This window comes from Octopus sinensis, linkage group LG1, assembly GCF_006345805.1.
Source record: "Octopus sinensis linkage group LG1, ASM634580v1, whole genome shotgun sequence".
NCBI classification, from domain to species: domain Eukaryota; kingdom Metazoa; phylum Mollusca; class Cephalopoda; order Octopoda; family Octopodidae; genus Octopus; species Octopus sinensis.
The window spans coordinates 207872694-207879845 of record NC_042997.1 but is presented as its reverse complement, the minus strand read 5'-3'; positions in this window follow the sequence as shown (position 1 = coordinate 207879845).

Here is a 7152-nt window from a genome sequence, read left to right as displayed (position 1 = left end):
AGGAGTGAGAGGAATTGTGAGAGGAGAATATATTTATTACAACTAAATGGTTTCTTCTGTTATAAGAAAATATTTAATAAAATGTTCATTATCAATTGCTAAACACTTATTTTTTATAGATTCTGGCAAACTTGACTCAAATAATAACCACTTGTCTGGAAAAGGCTGAGGGATTGGGAGCAAAAAGCCTTGCATTTCCTATATTAGGGGCTGGAACATTGAAGTACCCCATTGAAAACCTACCCAGAACAATGTATGAAGCAGTGAAAAACTACTCAGATCTAAATTCAAGCCAGATCAAAGTTGTAAACTTTGTGGTTTATCCTCAAGACACAGAAATAGCAAAGGTTGGTTGATGTATTTGTTGTTTGTTGTTTTATGTTCAACATCATCATCATTTAACATCCGCTTTCCAAACTGGCATGGGTTGGACGGTTTGATTGAGGGCTGGCAAGCCAGAAGGCTGCACCAGGCTTCATTCCAATCTGGCAAACTTACTAGAGCTGGATGCCCTTCCTAACGCCAAACACTCTGAGAGTGTAGTGGGTGCTTTTCAAATGCCACCAGCACAAGGGCCAGTCAGGTGGTACTGGCAATGATCACACTCGACTGGTTTTTTTTACATGCCATCAGGACAGGACCAGTCAGCTGGCACTGGCATCGACCATGCTCAAATGATGCTTTTTACATGCCACTGGCAGAGGAACCAGTCAGGTGGCACTGGCAAAGATCACGCTTGAACGGTGCTTTTAATGTACCACTGGCAGAGGAGCCAATCAGGAAGTACTGTTATTGGCCGTGACAATGACTTCACTTGTCTCAACAGGTCTTTGCAAGTGCAGTTTATTGGCCAATGATTGAAGGGTACTCTTAAACGGGCTGGTTAAGCTACACTGGCATATGTCATGGTTACAGTCTCACTTGGCTTGCTGAGTCTTCTCAAGCACAGCATATCGCCAAAGGTCTCGGTCACTTATCATTGCCTCGGTATAACCCAATGTTCGAAGGTCGTGCTTCATCACCTCATCCCAGGTCTTCCCTCTACTGCTAGGTTCTCTCTGCTGCTAGGGTGTGACACTTTTTCACACAGCTGTACAGCTGTCCTCATCCATACACAACACATGGCCATACAAGTGCTGTCATCTCTCTTGCACATCACATCTGATGCTTCTTAAGTCCAACTTTTCTCTCGGGGTGCTTACACTCTGTTGTGCATGCACACTGACATTGCACATCCAGCGGAGCATACTGGTTTCATTCCTTGCAAGATTACGCATGTCCTCAGCAGTCATGGCCCATGTTTCACTGCCATGTAGCATTGCTTATTGCACACATATGTCATACAGTCTACTTTTTACTCTGAACGAGAGGCCTTTGGTCACCAGCAGAGGTAAGAGCTCTCTGAACTTTGCCCAGGCTATTCTTATTCTAGCAGCTACACTCTTAGAATATCAACCCCTGCTACTGACTTGGTCACCTAGGTAAGAGAAGCTATCAACTACTTCTAGTTTTTCTCCCTAGGAATGTGACAGAAGCTGTTCTCTGCACATTTTCTGTGTTTATTGCTCCTGAGCATCTGCCACATACAAAAACTATCTTTCCAGTTAGCCTTCCTTTGATATTGCTGCACCTCTTATGCATCCATAGCTTACACTGGGTACATCTTACGGAGTTTCTACCTACACCTTTTCTACAGATCGAGTAGGGCTATCTACCTGAAGGAATTTGCGATTTGTCTGACTTCCTACTTACTAGGACTTTGGTTTTAACTAGGTTGACTCTAAGGCCCTCGATTCTAATCTTTGCTTCCACACCCGAAATTTCTCCTCTAGTTCTGATAGTGACTCAGCAATTAGAGCAAGGTCATCAGCATAGAGGAGCTCCCCTGGGATATCCTCTCCTGAATTCCTCTGTTATTGCCTGGGGACTGTGGTGAATAGGAGGGGGCTGAGCACTGATCCTTGGTGGATCCCTACCCCTATCCAGAATTCATCACTGTACTCATTGTCAACCCTCACCTTACTGACAGCATCCTTTTACATGGCTTGCACAGCTTTCACTAACCATTCATCTATCCCTAGTTTCCACAGTGTGTGAGAGAAAACTGTGATGCTATAGGAGAGAAATGTGTTTGCATGGAAGATGGTGCCCTTGTGTTTAATGATTCTGCAAAGAAAGAGGCTTGGAGATGGCATTATGAAAGACTGCTGAATGTGGAGAATGAATTGGGAGGAGGAGAATCTTCCAAAGATTGACCCAATTGAGGGACCCTGTAGATAAAGCAATTAAGGATATGAAGACACTGCAGGGATGCTTAAAATATCGGGTGGTGTGGATTAGGGTCTTGTCACCCACCATCATGTAGTTCATGAAGGAGTCATACCCAATGACTGGTGTTGCAGCACCATATTCAAACTGTCACAAGGGCGAAAGGTGATGCTTTAGATAGAAATAACTACAGAGGTATCAAATTATTGGATCAGGTGATGACAGTTACAGAGAGGGTCATAGTCCAACTAATTAGGGAGAGAGTTAGCCTAGATAAGATGCAGTTTGGTTTTGTGCCAGGCAGAAGCACCACTGATGCTATATTTCTGGTAAGACAGCTGCAGGAGAAATATCTAGCCAAAGATAAACTTCTATACTTGGCTTTCATTGACATGAAAAAAGCCTTTGACAGGTCCCCTGATCCCTTCTCTGGTGGTCAACGTGGAGACTGGGGATTCGTAAGAGTGGTTGTTAAGAGCTGTACAAACCCTGCACAGGGATGCTGTTAGTAAGGTGGGGGTTGGCCACGAGTATAGTGAAGAATTCTGGTTAGAAGTGGTTCACCAGGGATCAGTCATCAGCCGGTCTTGTTCATTATAGTCCTCCAGGCAATAACAGAGAGATTCAAGACAGGCTGCCCTTGGGAGCTCCTCTATGCTGATGACCTTGCTCTAATAGCTGAGTCACTGTCAGAACAGGAGACGAAATTTAAGGTGTGAAAGCAAGGTCTAGAATCAAAGGGGATTAGGGTTAACCTAGCAAAAACGAAAGTCTTAGTAAATAGGAAAGTTGACAAATCACAAACCCCTTCAGGTAGATGATCCTGCTTGATCTGTAGTTAGTTAGTTAGTTGGTTAGTTTTTTGGCTCAAAAAGCAAAAAGCAAGGCCATGTAGGGGGACATGAAGTTATGTACAGGGTGGTGTTCATGTAAAGAGTTTGTAAAGGCCATTTGTGAACCGAGCAGTAGAAAAGGCATGGGTAGAAGCTCCTTACAATGCACCCAGTGTAAGCTATGGACACATAAAAGGTTTAGCAAAATCAAAGGAAGGTTAACCAGGAAAATAGTTTTTGTGTGTGGCCAATGCACAGGGGCAATAAGCACTGAAGATATACAGAAAACATATTCTATCACATGACAAGGGAAAAAACTAGAAGTAGTTGTTAGCTTCTGCTACCTAGGTGGGCAAGGTAGTAGTTGGGGTGGATGCTCAGAGAGTGTTACCACTAGAAAAAGAATAGCCTGGGCAAAGTTCAGGGAGATCCTACCCCTCCTGGCAACTAAAGGCCTCTCGCTCAGGATGAAAGGTAGACTGTATGATGCAAACTGCCATGTTACACGGCAGTAAAACATGGGCCATGACTGCTGAGGATATGCGTAGGCTTGAAAGAAATGAAGCTAGTATGCTCCACTGGATGTGTAATGTCAGTGTGCATACACAACAGAGTGTAAGCACCCTGAGAGAAAAGTTGTGCAGAAGAAGCATCAAATGTGGTGAGCAAGAGAGATGACTGCGCTGGTATGGTCATGGGTTAAGTATGGATGAGGACAGCTGTGTGAGGAAGTGCCACTCCCTACTTGTAGACGGAAGCTATGGAAGAGGTAGACCCAGGAAGACATGAGATGAGGTGGTGAAGCATGAACTTTGAACATTGGGCCTCACTGAGGCAATGGCAAGTGACCTTTGGAGATATGTTGTGCAACTGAGAAGACCTGGCAACTAAAGTGAAATCGTATCCATGGCCGATGCCAGTGTTGCATGTCTGACCCTGTTGAGAGTACACCTGATGCGTCACGCAATATGATGTCCTAGAGAAGGCCTGTTGAGTCAGGTAAAACCAAAAATCACAGCTGTGGCCAGTGCCCCATGACTGGTTTCCATTCCAGTGGCACATAAAATGCATCACCCCAATGTGACTGATACCAGTACCTTCTGACTGGCTCCTGTGCCAGTAGCACATAAAAAGCACTATCTGAACGTGATGGATGCCAGGACCGCTTGACCAGCTTCTGTGCCTGTGGCACGTAAAATGCATCCACATATCACTCTCGGAGTGGTTGGCGTTAGGAAGCGCATCCAGCTGTAGAAACATTGCCAGGTCAGATTGGAGCCTGGTGCAGCCTTCTGGCTCTCCAGCCCTCAGTCAAACCATGCCAGCAGGGAAAGTGGACGTTTAAACATGATGATCATCATGATCATGATAATCATCATCATACATATACACAAGTGTGTATGTGTGTCTTTGTGGCTGTGTCAGTCCCAGAATACACCACTCAAGAACCCATGTTGGTTTGTTTAAGTCCCCATAACTTAGATGTCTGGCAAATGACATGTTAAAACAAGCATCTGTCTTAAAAGATCAATTAGTTCATGTAAAAATTCTTCAAGGTATTGCTCCAGCAAGGCTGTAGTCTAATGACTGAAACAAGTAACAATGACTGAAACATTCTCCCACCTTTTTTTGAAAGTTTCACGAGACAAAACCCGCCTTTCCATTCTCACCTTCCTTTTCAAGTGGCACTTGTAAAAGTTGATGAGCGATTGGCCAGAGAGGTAAGTGTTTGTCTCTAATCCTTTTGCTTGAGTCCACCACACACATTCTTTCACCATGGCCACCAGTACGATGAAGATTGCCTTGCCTCCCCAGTTGAGGGAAGGTGGAAGAGCAATTGTCACGATAGACTTAGCTGACAGGTGAACTCGTCCCACATGTGACAGCAGCCGTTCAGTATAAGCCCACAGGTCCAAAACGGTTGGACACTGCACTAGTGTGTGCAGAATGCTTTCATTGCTCTGACCGCATCTGGGCAAGTTGGCCTGGTGTATCTCGAACCGTGCCTGTAGAGCTTATCCCGAACAGGTTATGCTTCTCAATAGCACTGCCAGTCAGCAATCTTTGGTGATTGTCCATAGGTCCCAGCCTGAAAGTTGTCCTGAATAGGTGGGTCAGATGTTCCTTGTCGATGCCCAGATTCTGCCTAAAAACGTTGTCGCACCTCTCCTTCACTAATCCTCTATAGAACACCTTTTTTGTAATGAAGTCGCACAGCAGAGTTGCTTTAGAGCAAAGCGACACTTGTGGTGCCATTCGTCTAGCCTCGGTCTCTGTTTGATCCACGACTGTAGTTCGGCCAAGGAGATGAGCTGTGGAAAAGTGTGCCGCACAAACGGCGACCACACCTGTTCACGGTCATCTATGAAGTGCCAGAGATGTCACAGTCTCAGTGCATGTCTACAAATCATCAACCACAGCATGCTTTGCCCTTTATTTAGCAGGTGTTGACAGCAAATGGATCGCCTAACCATTAGAACGCTTCCCTTTCACAGGAAGTGGAAGAATATGCATTCCAGTTTGGTGATGGTAGGGTCGAGACAAGGTACAATGGTCAGACGGTACTCGATGATGGATGTGATGTATGCATTCGCCACCTCCACCTGATCTTTTAGGGATAGCTTCCTCTCAGCCCATTGCTGGGTGAGAGTGGTCACCCTAGTCATTCTTTCACCCCAGTTCTTCTCCATTTGGAGGTCCGGACTGAACCAGACAATGAGCAATTTAATCGGTCCAGTGTCCCATGATGGAGACGCTGTTGGACGGCATGGGCTTGCTTCTCCAGGTGCCAAGCTGCAAACCCACTGACTTTTCCCAGTAAATTTTTGCTCCCGTTACCACTTTGTATTGTTTTAGTGTCTTGCCGACCAGATCGATGTGCTTGTGGCTCGACACTATGATGGTGATGTTGTCCGCATATGCAGACACACTTCTCCTGCATCCCAGCTCTCATGGGATGCCCCTCAGCATCACCAGCTTCCGCAGTAGTGACTCAAGAGCTACGAGAGGGGGCATCCTTGATGAACCAAATGCATGATGTTAAATGGTTTGGATAGATGACCATTTACGCGAACTACCAGGCTGATGCCGCTGTATAAGGCAGTGATCCAATTACAGAAGGTGGGACCAAAACCAGCTGCTTTAAGGACAGCCTCCAAGTAGTGATGATCTACCCTATCGAAGGGTTTTGATTGATCCAAATTGATCAGCGCCCCACCCATGCCAGGATCCTTAACTACCCTGTCTATGATGTAGCGCATCAGATGGAGGTTGTCATGGATACTCCGACCTGGCATGGTGCATATTGCATCTTGTCGACTATTTTCAAATCTGCGTTGAGCAGAGTGATGGGCCTGAAGTAATCTATGTCGTCTCCCTTGTTTGAATCTTTCTTTAGCAGTTTCACTGCTCCTCACTTTACAAAGATGGGGATACTTCCGTTTTGCTGCCAGTTGCAGTAGACTGCTGCCAAGATGCCTTTAAACAAGTCTGGCATATGACAATAAAGTTCGTAGGGCAGACCATCCACGCCTGGTGACTTGTCTCTCGTGCAGCCTGCCATCGCATCCCATATGTCCACGGCTGTGATGGGTCTTTCACAACACTCTGCCTCTCTTGCTGAGACTCGTGGCAGGGCAAGCAGGTAGGCACTAAAGTCCACTCTGCATTCTGACCCACCAGTTGTCCCAAACAGTCAGGCAAAGTGTTGTTGAAAGGCTTCACACATTCATTCAGGCTCGAGTAATTCGCACTCCTGTTCATTTGTAAGTGACCTAATGGTGGCTCTGTTGCCTCGTTGCGCCTCTGCCACTTAGGCCTTTCGGGTGGCTCCAACTCCTTCCTCAGAGCATGCATCCTAGCTCTGGTCAATGTGTTCTTTGTGTTTGGCATTTAGGTGTTGGTCGAGGGCCAACCTCGCTCCCAGTACATTGGACACAATGCCAGTTCTAAGTGCCTCTTCTAAATTCTTAACTAGGTCTCCCTCTATTCTATTTTGGTCTAATGCTAGGGCCTTACTGTACCTAACCGATTCAGCTTTTTAATTGCTTTC